At 42.8% G+C, this 12348-nt stretch overlaps 1 protein-coding gene across 2 annotated transcripts in view; it reads left to right on the forward strand.

Annotated features, from left to right (window-relative positions):
- FGFRL1 (fibroblast growth factor receptor like 1) overlaps positions 1 to 12348 on the forward strand; it is a 481514-nt gene that overhangs the window by 332144 nt on the left and 137022 nt on the right. The window lies entirely within an intron of this gene.

A 12348-nucleotide genomic window follows, 5' to 3' on the forward strand; every position in this document is an offset into this window, starting at 1 on the left:
GTAACCATAAAAAGGCGGCATATCAAATCCCATCCCCTTTCCCTTAAAAAATAAAATAAAATAGAGTAAACCCAAGACTGAATTGGCCTATTCCTGAGGTCCTGGAGTCAGATGATAACTGTACTGTCATACATCTTAGAGGGTGCTGTGATTTCGTTTGTCTTGTGGGACCTGGGTTCAATACCCTGGTCAATACTTCTATTCCCTGAGCCAGCCCAGGTCATAAATACTGTAGAGATGATGTTGACAACCTTAGAAGGAGAGCATCCCAGGTGTTATGCAGTGATTACTTGTGGTCTGTTGGGGACTGTTGCAGTGATGACTGGGCTGAGTTAAGTGAGGAGGAATATAAAATAGAGGAAAATCCTTGAGTAGTTGAGGTTGAGAGCTCATGGCACGGAGCCCAAACAGAGATTGGTGTCAATGGAGTTGGAAGCCCAAAGTAGCTAAAAAAATAAATGCAGGTGAACAGTACGATACATCTTTTCCCAATGGGAATCAGTAGGATTTGACTATGAAAACATACAATAATAATAATAATAATAATGCACAGTTTACTTGTCTGCCATTCATACCCAAGGACATTGTGTTGGTTTACAAATAAAAATCAAGAAAACACATACATCTAATGTCCAGTCATGCTCCGATGCATGTAACTTTTCTAAGCACATCAAAATTAAAAGGGAGAGAAAAGGGGGGAGAGATATGTCCTAGATTGTGTTTTGTCTAGTTCCCACTCAGCCTGATTTACTGAAAGCAGACTTTTCTTTGCAGATGCCACACAGGGTCTGTTCTTAGACACAGGGTTAATACAAACGGCACACAGGTCATGTTGAGTTTCAAAGATTTAAACATAATCTATATGTCTTCATGGCATGGAGCAGGGAAGCGCTCAATAACTAGTAACAAGTCCAAATGCAATAAAGCAGAATCAGCTCATAGTACCGTACAACGGATTCCGTTTCAGGGTCAAAGTATGTGGGTTTACTTTCACATGTAACTCAACAGGTCCATACAGTTCTTCACTACAGCTTACTTCATGGGTCACAGATCAGTTCTTCACTACAGCTTACTTCATGGGTCACAGATGTCTTCATGTAGGTTTCAAGCAGCACAGTTAAGGAGCATTTCTCTTCCCCCCCCCCCCCCCCCCCCCACCTCCGCCTAGAAACATCTGATCCTCAGGGGTGAAGTGTCTGATCCTTGCATTACACAATGCCAGGTCTCTTGGTTTGCACCAGGATGCTGCAGTTCCAACTTACAGGGAATTAATTGTCTTCTGACCCGTATTAGTTACTTTTGCTTCTTCTAATTATCAGTGTGCAAGAATTTTAAAAATTGATGGTATTCTGCCATAATTTAGTGCTTCATTAACATATAGACTATACTAAAACTTTAAAAACCAGCAGTTCTGTCTTTCATCACCTCTTACAGCATTGCCTCCGTATATCATTTCTTGACCCTGCTTCTTCACCGATACTTTTCCAAAATGTTAGTTCTTCACATCTTGATTTCTGAAGCTTTCTTGTGTGACCTCCCCAGCTCCCCAGTCTGTTTTAAGATGTTGAGACCTCATGAAACAGTACATAAAGAGCTTCACTTCAACTCTCGGCGGCCATTTTGTATCGGCGCCGAGATCAGCAACAAGAAGGATGCATGCAGGGCAGCGCTCCGGGCAGGAAAGAGGGGGCTCTTTCCTGCCCCGAAGAGGTCACTAGACCACCAGGGCAGTAGTAAGTAAGGGGAGGCTAGCAATCTGCCCGTTTGTCCGCCCACCAGCCTGCCCGTTTGTCCAGAAATCTGGACAAACGGGCAGATTGGCAAAACCCGGACATATGGTAACCCTACCCATGCAGCACATCCCACAGACTATTCATATAAATCTCTCCTCCCCCACCCAGCTTACCCTGTCCTCTGGATCATGTGAGATAAGGAAGAAACAAGCAGCAGTGCATCAGACCATTTCCTTTTGCAGTCTGGGCCCAACTAATCTACAGAGTCCTGTGTAGTTCAAATATGCGGTGGGCCCAGGCCAGCAAATGAGGAGGAAATAGTCTGATGTGCAGTTGCTTGTTTCTTCCTTATGCCACATTTTCCTAGAGGAAAACATGGTCATGTAGAGGCAAGGAAAGAAAGAACACAGAGAGGTAGGGATTGGGGGCTAAGGGGAGAGAAAAAACTTTGGAGGCAGTGAAAGCTGGGGGAAGGGAAGGATTCAGGCTAAATCAGGGTGGGAAGGGTGGAACTTGAAGCTAAGTTGGAGTAAGAGAGCAGGGCAAGCTGAAACACGGAGAGCAATATTACTAGTGAAGGAAGAAGCTGGGGGAGTAGTTAGGCCTTATGATTGGAGAAATTCTGCACAAAAACAATTACATATAAAGATGCAGAATTTTAAAATACTGTGCACAGAATTTCCAACATTTTTGTGCAGAATATTTTTCATTTTGCACCAAATTCCCCCAGGAGTAATAAGTAGGGTTCTTGCTGTTTGAATCAGGCAATCTTCATCCCTCTCCTTGATTATTGTAATTTACTATACTATAATATCGGTAAACAGCAGCTGAACCGTTGACAACTATTGCAAAATTAGGCTGCTCGCTTAATATATTGTTTGGGAAAATATAGCAAAGCTAGCCCTTTATTGTAGGAATTACACTGATTAAAAATGAAGGCAGATAAGGATGCATAATCCACCTAGGTGGATGAATAACAAAATCCCACGAAACCAACAAAGAAAAAGTGGAAAGTGGACCAATAACTCCAGAGACTGGGACAGCTGGGTCAAACTGGGGAAACTTTAATACAGACTCAACACAGATCTGTGTTTCGGCCACAGGCCTGCCTCAGGAATCTAAAAACATATAAAATAACATATAAAACAATACAAATGATAACAATTACAAAATATGTAATATAAGATAAAATATAAAAGCTAAAAATGCATAATATATGTAATGTAAAATGATATGTACGATGATACAAATAATAAAATACAAAATATATGCCATACAATCATGTTTTAATAGTGATATAGATTTTAGCGTTTTCTTATATTTGCTTTGTACATGATATGTTTTTGTTTGTAAGAATAGAGGCACACATTAAATTCAAAATCACATGTTTAGTTCACAAAAGTGTTTATGGGGAAACCTCGATAATGGTGTTTCAACTGTTACCACCTCTGGGCACCAGAGAACAGTTGAGGAGCTCCAAAAACCTTACATTAGATATACCAATAGTAAAGAACTTGAAGCTGAAATTAATATAGGAATGTTCCTTCTCTTTTCAAGGTCCCAAGATCTGGAATGCAATCCCAGTTTCTCTACGGACTATAGCAAATTCTATCCCTTTTCGTAAAGCTTTAAAAACAACACATTTATTCTGATTTATTGTAAACCTTTTGGGTTTTGTTATACTGTACTTCCTGTCCAAATATGATATCTTCTTGACTGTACCACTTTGAAGTTACAGTTGTAAGTGATATAGAACTATCTGTATAGAATAGTATGACATGTTTGCTAAGTGACTATTGAGTTTGGATTTTCTTTAGGTTGTTATTATTCCGATGACATGAGAATCAGAATAATTGTACTGTGACTTCCGTGGAGAAATGTCCTAGTTATGATCTACACTTGTAGGGGGGAAGTTGGACTTTTGTGGATGCAGAGCATGTTTACATGTAGCTCATAAGAACTGCTATATTGTGTTGGACCAAAGGTCCCTGAGGGTCATATGTGCAGTGTGTCACATATACGAGCATCATCTATCTGGTGTGTCCTAATTGAAAAGAGGTTGAAAATAATTGCCATAGAGTCCCTGAAGCATTTAGAAAGCAAAACATGCAGATCTTTCCAAACTTATACCCCAGATACACTGGTAGAAAATCTCACTCATTGCTTTAATAGTCATTGTGGTGATAAATGCCACTCTTTGGGATGGGCCACTCTTTTCATATTGTTGTGGTGCACCAGCTTCTTTTGGTTCCTCCAAAACGTGTGTCAGCTGCTCTTTTCTGCAGCCTGCTTGGTCTGGTGCCGCTAAATCAGCTGCAGAGTGAGGAGCTCCTTCCTTTGCTCCAGCTGCTGTGGCTGCCACACAGCTGCTAAAATCAGAGAATCTACTTTCTGTTTTATGTGCAGTATAGAAAATATTAGTTCTCTGCTTTCAATTCCTGTGTGGTGCTGGTGGCTAGAGTAGCTTGAGAGAAGGCTCCTTTCTCTGCAGTGGATTTAGTGGTGCTGGGCAGATAGGAGAAGGGGGCGGATGAGACCAGTCTGATGCTGGGGCTGGGTAAAGGGGGCTGGGGGGGGGGGGGCGCTAACAAGGGAGCAGGTGGGAGAAGGGAGCTGAGCAGTGTTAAAAATAAGCATGTTTTGCTTAAAAAAAACAAGCACAAAACAAACAATATCAGTTCCTAAAAATAATCCCAATTTTTTGTGTGTCTTATAAAGTATGTCCTGGGTGTCAGAAGGGAGCCCTACTACAGGGGCGGTTCATGTTGTGATTAACTCCTTCCATAGCCAATGAGGAAATGAAAGAGGAAGGAAAAGGCGAGACTGAACGCCAGCTGACATACTTAGGCGACAATTGTGGGCAATCGGCAGTATATCAAGTCAAATAAAAGAAAAAAGAACAAACCCAAAAATAAGCTACCCGCGAGTTCAGAATAAAACCCACAACTTCAAAAACTAACAAGCCCAAACTCGCAAGAAATAAGCTAGGTCGGCAACACTGGAGCTGGTGCTTGGAGATGGGCTTAATTCAGGGGGTGGGAGGAGGACATTGGTGGTGGGAGGAGGACTGATATTGTTGGGGGGAGGGAGGAAACATGGTCATATGCAGGGGAAGATGAAGACAGAGAGGCACAGAGATGGATCCAGGGTTTAAGGTGGAAGAAAGATAAGATAGAAAAGTATTGAAGAAGGTGAATAGATGCTGAGGAAATGGAGAAGGAAATATGATAGAAGAGGTAGAGACAGTGGCCGCTGGAGGAAATGGGGAAAAGAGGGCTACAAAGAGTGTTTGATGGAGAAAAGAAGGTGACATAGGTGAGAGAAGGTGGAAATAGGGGAGGTAAAACAGGGAATGGGAACCTGAATAAGGGGGTAAGACATAAGAAAGGGACTAGAGATGGTGGGGGGGAGTTGAATAACAGGGAGGAGGTGAGAGGCAGAGATTGATGAGGCCTGGGAAGTGATGAATACAGGGGCTGGAAAGTGAGTGAAATGCAAGGAATAAGAGACTGAAAAAGGTATGAGAGAGGGGTGGGGATGGGAGGAAAGTGTAGGAAGTGGGAAGCTGATAAGTAGGTGAGACCGAGGATCGTGGGGAGAAGAGATGAAATCTAGTTACAGGTTTATAAAAAGGCAGATGAGAGAAATGGAGACAAAAATGAAACAGAAGGATCAGTGTCAGAGTCAGGCATTAGAAAGAAGACAGGGCAGTGAAGAAACAGAAAATGGAAATAAGATCCGAGTCAGGCATTAGAAAGAAGACAGAACAGCGACGAAACAGAAAATGGAAATAAGATCCTGGAAAGAGAAAAGCAACAAAAGGAAGTAGTAAAGAGAGACCTAGATCAACCCAATTTGAAAAAAAATAAAATGGTCAGAAAAGACACAAATTTATTTTTTGCTATTTAGAGAAAGATAATGTCAGCTTTGAAAATATGCACTTCTTGTATTTTGTTCTATACTGAAGGAAATGCATCTCTGTTTCTCTGGGGTTTTACTGCTCACAGTCTGAATCTGATTTCTTTTATTTTGCATTTAATTTTTTTGTCTACATTATGAAAATCCAAAAGTAAGCACATGAGTCTGAATTCCATCTCTGGGAGTACCTCTGTTCCCCGAGAAGAAAAATGTATGCATGTTTTCTTTTACCTGCATAAAATCTGAACAGGGAGATACGATCAGGTTGCCAAGATGCCTCTTCAGATTCCTTTCCACTAACTTACTACTACTACTTATCATTTCTATAGCACTACTAGACGTACGCAGCACTGTACACTTGAACATGAAGAGACAGTCCCTGCTCGACAGAGCTTACAATCTAATCAAGACGGACAAACAGGACAAATAAGGGAAGGTGGGAATGGTAAAACAGACATAGGTACAAGTGAATCGGGGTTAGGAGTTAAAAACAACCTGAAAAGGTGGGCTTTTAGCCTAAATTTGAAGACAGCTAGAGATGGAGCACCCAGGGTTTGGTGCTTTTCTCCCCATCTCTTTACTATCCTTGATCCAGAAACTCAAGGTTACAGCCTATATCTATGCAGATGATATTCTTCTTTTATCTGCAGTAGACCCATATAATCCGGATCTGTCTGTTCTCCAGTCTTGTCTTGATGCTGTGGACAGCTGGCTGACTAAACACCATCTCCGTCTTAATCCATCTAAAAGTGCTGCTGCATGGATTACTGATCATCCTTTGCGCCCTTCTCATGCTCCCTCACTTAGAGAAGTACCTTTGATTCTGGTGGAATCCTTCAAACATCTAGCAGTTCTGTAGGCAAATCTTAGCAGTTTCCAGATCTTGTTTCTGCACCCTATCAGATCAATCTGGAACATTTTAGGCGACTCGTCCTGTGCAACACTCTTTTATCCTCTCATCACATCTCACCTTGATTATTGTAATTCTGTTTATGTCAGGGGCGTAGCCAGACCTTGCCAGGAGGGGGGGCCAGAGCCCGAGATGGGGGGGCACTGTTAAGCCGCCTCCCCCCCCTCCGGCAACCCCCCTTCCCCCGCTCGATCGCGCCGACACTCTTAAACTCCCCCCCCCCTCCCGCCACCAACCCTCCCCCACCATCGCCGCTAGCCCCGCTACCGCATGATTTACCTTGATTGCTGGCGGGGATGCCCAAACCCCGCCAGCCAAGAGTGTTCTTCAGCGCTGGAGTTAGTAAACTCCGGCGCCTTCATTCAAGGAAGTTCGTCTGAAGGATCAGCTGGTTTTGACGCATTTACGTCCTGCACGGGGCTACATGCACGGTGCAGGACGTAAATGCGTCAAAACCAGCTGATCCTTCAGACGAAGTTCCTTGAATGAAGGCGCCGGAGTTTACTAACTCCAGCGCTGAAGAACACTCTTGGCTGGCGGGGTTTGGGCATCCCCGCCAGCAATCAAGGTAAATCATGCGGTAGCGGGGCTGGCGGCGATGGTGGGGGAGGGTTGGTGGCGGGAGGGGGGTCGTCGGCAGGGGGCCAGGGGCGAATCTGCGGGGGCCCGGGCCCCCTCAGGCCCCACGTAGCTACGCCACTGGTTTATGTTGGTCTGCCCAATTATCTTTTGAAAAGACTTCAATGTATACAAAATACTGCCATTAGATTGTTGACTTATACAGGACGTACTGATGTTATTACCCCTTCACTTTTCTCAGCATCATTGGCTGCCTGTCTATTGTAGGATCCAACATAAAATCCTGACCCTTGCATACAAGGCCCTTTCCACAGGAGCCCTATAGCCATTTATTTTCACTTGACTTCAGAAAAGCGTCTTTCTAAACCATCCGTCTACTGTGTCTGTTTTTTTCCTTCATAACACCTCCACTTTGGAACACTTTGCCCTTTACCCTATGTATAAAACAATCACATTTAAATAGGGCTTTGTTGAAAGCCCATTTGTTTTCTCAAGTTTTGGGGGGTGCCCTGGAACTTTGAGCACAAGAGGCATCATTTGACCTGATCTTTCTTTTGTTCCTTTCCTGGCAATATTTGTAGTTTCTTTAATCTTGTTGATTTTAATTTTGTAGACTGCTCTGTATGGCAGTGCCAGAAGGGTAGTATATCAAGTCTACATTAAACATTAAGCATTAATAAGCCATTTCCATGCATTAACCACTGTTGTACAATATGGTCAATCCCCCCCCCGATACTCAAAACCATTTAACTGGCCAGGACAGCAACTGGCTGGTTAAATGGTACTTTGCAGGCTATCCAGCGATATTGCTGAATATTGTCGGTTAGCTGCTAGTGGATAGCCAGTTATATCGCCCGATATAACCGGCTATCTGCTGATTTTCAGTGTGAGTTTGGCAGCCATATTTGGCCATGTGAAACCCTGGACTATCTTTGGCCAGTTTAAACATAACTGACAAGCACTGAATATTGGCTGAATAGACTGGATATTTGATGCCAGTCACCAGAAACGGCCCGGCATTGAATATCCAGGTTCAGTGCTGACCACGGGAGGTAGCCGGGCTACCTCCCGCGGTCTAAATATTGACCCCAATGGTTTAGAATGCTGTAATTTAAATAAAAATTAAGGTTGAAAAACAAAACTAGTTATGATTGGAAATGGCTTTGAAAATTATCACTTCTTTTAGTAGAGCACTCAACCGGAGCAGAGAGCATCCTCTGCCATACCAGCATATCAGCTGTACATTAACCTAAACTATTTTTTTCAGATGTAGCATTAACTAGTCCATCTTCCTTCAACAGGCTCTTTCGCCTTTAGTTACACACCACTTCCTTGAAAGAAAAAGCTTGCTGTCATTCTGAGGCCTAGAGCAAACCAATCTTCTCCAGCTGCTTTGTGTCACACCATTTGTTTTCTCTTCGAGGAGGAGGTGGGGGGTTCTCATTGTCCTCATCATTTTAAAGCATAACATTCTGCCTATCATTTTATTGATTAATGCTGGGATCGGGGTCACCTGCAACTCATTTTTCTCCTATGACATTCTTACAGGGACAATTCCTGACACGTCCCCCCTCCCCCCACCCTTCATTTCACCTTCTGAGAAAGCATGAGAGCTTGCAGAAACTCTTCCACTTGTTTCACAGCAGTGGATGCCACATTTTTTTTTTGTCACATTACAAATGGCTGATCACTCAGCCTAGTGCTGTGCCGGGGCGCAGCCTGGCCACCACCTGTTTAGAAAGCTGGAAGCGTGCCAGAACTGAATCATTTGAACCCCAGAACGCCTTTCATGTGCTAACACATGCATTGTCCTCCCCAGCTTGGTAAATTTGTCTTTGCTTGTACTCCGCTGACCCTCAATAGGCATGTGTCTGCAGGCAGGGTGATGTGGGCTGGGCTGTCATGCATTGATGGGCTTTTTTTTTTCCAAACCAACTGTGGCATCCACCAAGGGGAAGAGGAGGCTTCTTTTTAATTTAGAAAAGAGAGGGGTGGGGGCTGGTTCCTGGTTGAATGTTCTAACGCACATTCTAAGGAAACAGGAAGAAAAGGCAGCTGTACATGTCAGGTTAGAGGCAAAAGGCCTAAATCTGATTTTCTCTGAAACATCCAAAGTTCATGTGTTCTGCCAGGTTCAGGCTTAGGTTAGTGGCTTCCGCTTCAGGGTTGTCAACTGGACAACTGAAAGACTTCACATAGAAGAGATACATGTTGCTCATGTTCTCATAAAGTGTTTCAGACTTTTGGAGACAGCTTTTTAAAAAAAATGTTTCTACTATTCTGTACCTGGAGAGGGGAAAGCTGCCTGGTCAAGCATCTTATCAGATGGACACATGTATACCAGCAGACCCCTGACTAATGCTTATACTAGTTATTATTTACCTTTTAAATACTGTTTGTCTTTCTACCTTACCCACCTAACCCACCCCATCCTCTTCTTGTGAGACTGTCATTGGAATGCTTTTGTGTTTCAGATATATTCTGCTGTTTTTCAACATTTGCTTATTTCCGATTTGAAGAAGAAGGGTTCCTTCAAAAGCAAATCAAAAAATGTATTATTAATCCAATAAAAAAGGTATCATCTTATTTTCTATTCTATCGGAGAAAATGTTTCTCATTCAGCATGTAATTAAACTCAAATTCGTTGCCAGAGAATGTGGTAAAAGCAGAACACCCTCAGAAATACCCTCTTCCCAATCCTTTCCCTTCATACTGGCCCAGAAGCTTCCTCCTCTCTCACATCCTTTGCACTTCCCCACACTGTTGTTCACCAACATCTTACCCCACCCCCACCACACCTTTTCCCCCCTCCTGTTACCTTACCCCCTCTCTTCCTGCCCTGAGCTCATCCCACATTCCATTCTCTGCCACATCCCTTCTTATTTCCAGAACTTTCTTCACTCTGCCATTACCCCCTCATTCTCTCTCCCATCACCACTCTACACTCTCTTTCTGTCCTGCCCATCTCCTTCTCCCTTCCAAACTCTCCCCTCTGTACCCCCAACCCCTTCCTACCCCTACCATCCCCTTTCTTCTCCTTTTTACCCCTTCCAATTCTGAATTGGAGTTGCAGGTTCTCCTTAGGAAAATGAAGCCTATAAATTATAGAGTGGAATTGGACAGTTAATTAAAACTGGACAAATTCTCAAGTAGCAATCTACTTGGAGGGCTTACTGGGAAAACAAATGTGTTTTTCTCCACTGGGTTTTGTTTTTGGACGTTCATTTGCCCGTGGCCCTTTAACAAAAGGGGGGGCAACTTTTTTTTTTGGCTAAGGCAAGGCTTATTGGAAAAATGTATATATTGCAATGTTGGGCAGAGACTACGCCAATGACATTCTGGCACTGGAGAAACGTGCTCTATTCTTGTATGATTTTGGAGGCTTGGAATGCTAGGTAGTCATTTAAAAGATGCAAGATGTTGTTGGTGATTTGGGAGGTTTATGTTTCAACATTTTATTGATGACTGGTCACCTTCATTTCAGGTGGCCAACTACAAATCATAGCATTACATAGCCGTACATATCGTCATCAACTTTTATACTATAACAACCTCCCCCCCTCCTTCCACTCTCTCTCCCCCCTACCCTTCCCCCCCTCCCTCCTACCTTTAGTCCCCCTTCCCACCCGGACTTGTACTCTGATAGTCCAAGTGAGCCTCCCCACCCCCCCACCCCTTGATTCCTACTTCCAGACAGAAAGTAACATAGGGATTCCTCTTGAGTTTAATGATGCGACATATATCTCATTATTGTGTCATGTTAAGTAACATATTGCGTCCCCTTGGGCTCATTTTTTGAACATAAGGACTCCAAATCTGTGTAAAACGTTGCAACCGTTTCCTTGACCCCTTCGCTTCCCTAGCTTCCCAGGTTTTGGGTGGTTTATATACAGTCTCTCCCAGGTCATGTGAGAAGCCTCATTGTTTGCCTGCCTCAGCTTGAATGTGGAAATTGCAATGATTTGCTTTTTGTTTAGGTGGGGTGCAATTAATGGCAAAGGGTGATGGGTTTGAGGAGAAGTGGAAGGAAGGAATTATGGAGGGATTCCAAATGGATAATGTGGTGAATAGATATGGATTGTATTTGTACATCATGTTTGAGGTATGAAACATGTTTATTGTATTGTTGGTTCATCAATAAAATAGATTTTTCATAAAACTGGACAAATTAAGGGCCCTGTTTACTAAAGTGCGCTAGCATTTTTAGTGCACGCTAAAAACATCAGTTCGCCTATAGCACAACTTAGTAAACAATGCCCTTAGTCTCACCACTAATTAAAGGCATTGCATACTGAAAAAAGTGTCACCTGAATACATTGATGTCTCTTTGATATCTAGATTAAACCATTGTGATTTCTTATTGTGGCATAAAACCTTGAACCATGCAGAGGTTTTCAACCTAGTCCTCGGGGCACACCCAGCCAGTCGGGTTTTTCAGGATATCTGGGGATATCCTGAAAACCCCAACTAGCTAGATGTGCCCTGAGGATTGGGTTGAAAACCCCTTCATTGGTCTTGAACAAAAATTGTGCAGTCAGTGTGACGAGGAATTATTCTTTAGCTTAGTAGTCCGGCTTGTTCTCTGTTAATTACAGTATATTATGGTTTTCAGATTCTCCTTCAGGGTCATTGCATTCTTTCAAATGAAAAAGAACACACATACAAATCAGCTCTTTTCCTCTTGTAGAACTTCAGGGGGTATCAAAGCTGAATGAGGAACAGCTGCCAGAAAGCTGCCCAAATGTTGATGACTGCCATCCAAGAACAGAGTTTCTTGGTTTATGCATTTTGCAAAGATAACAACCGCTGCATGAGCCGTTTTGCACAGTGCAAAAAAAAACTAATGGTGTTCTTTTTTCACAAGACACATTAAAACAAATTTCGATTATACCTGCAAAGCAAGAATCCAGAATGTCTTCTATGAGAGCTTTAGGCTTTTATTTCACTGAAGATGAAAAGTCAGCCGTTTTTTTTTTCTTTTGCTAAATTGCTCTGTGTGGTTCGAATGGCTTACCTTTAACATATATCTAAAACAGCATTCCTTTTGTTGATGCTATGACTGTGTGGGCTGATCTGTAGAAAAAGCATTTGAGATCTAGCCTTCTCAGTTGTTACAACTGATGTTCAGCAAATATGCAAATTAGTTTGAAAAACTCCTGGCATTAGCGGAGATTAGGTAGGAAAGCCGGTGCTGGGCAGACTTCTATG

This window comes from Microcaecilia unicolor, chromosome 2 (assembly GCF_901765095.1).
Source record: "Microcaecilia unicolor chromosome 2, aMicUni1.1, whole genome shotgun sequence".
Taxonomy (NCBI): Eukaryota; Metazoa; Chordata; class Amphibia; order Gymnophiona; family Siphonopidae; genus Microcaecilia; species Microcaecilia unicolor.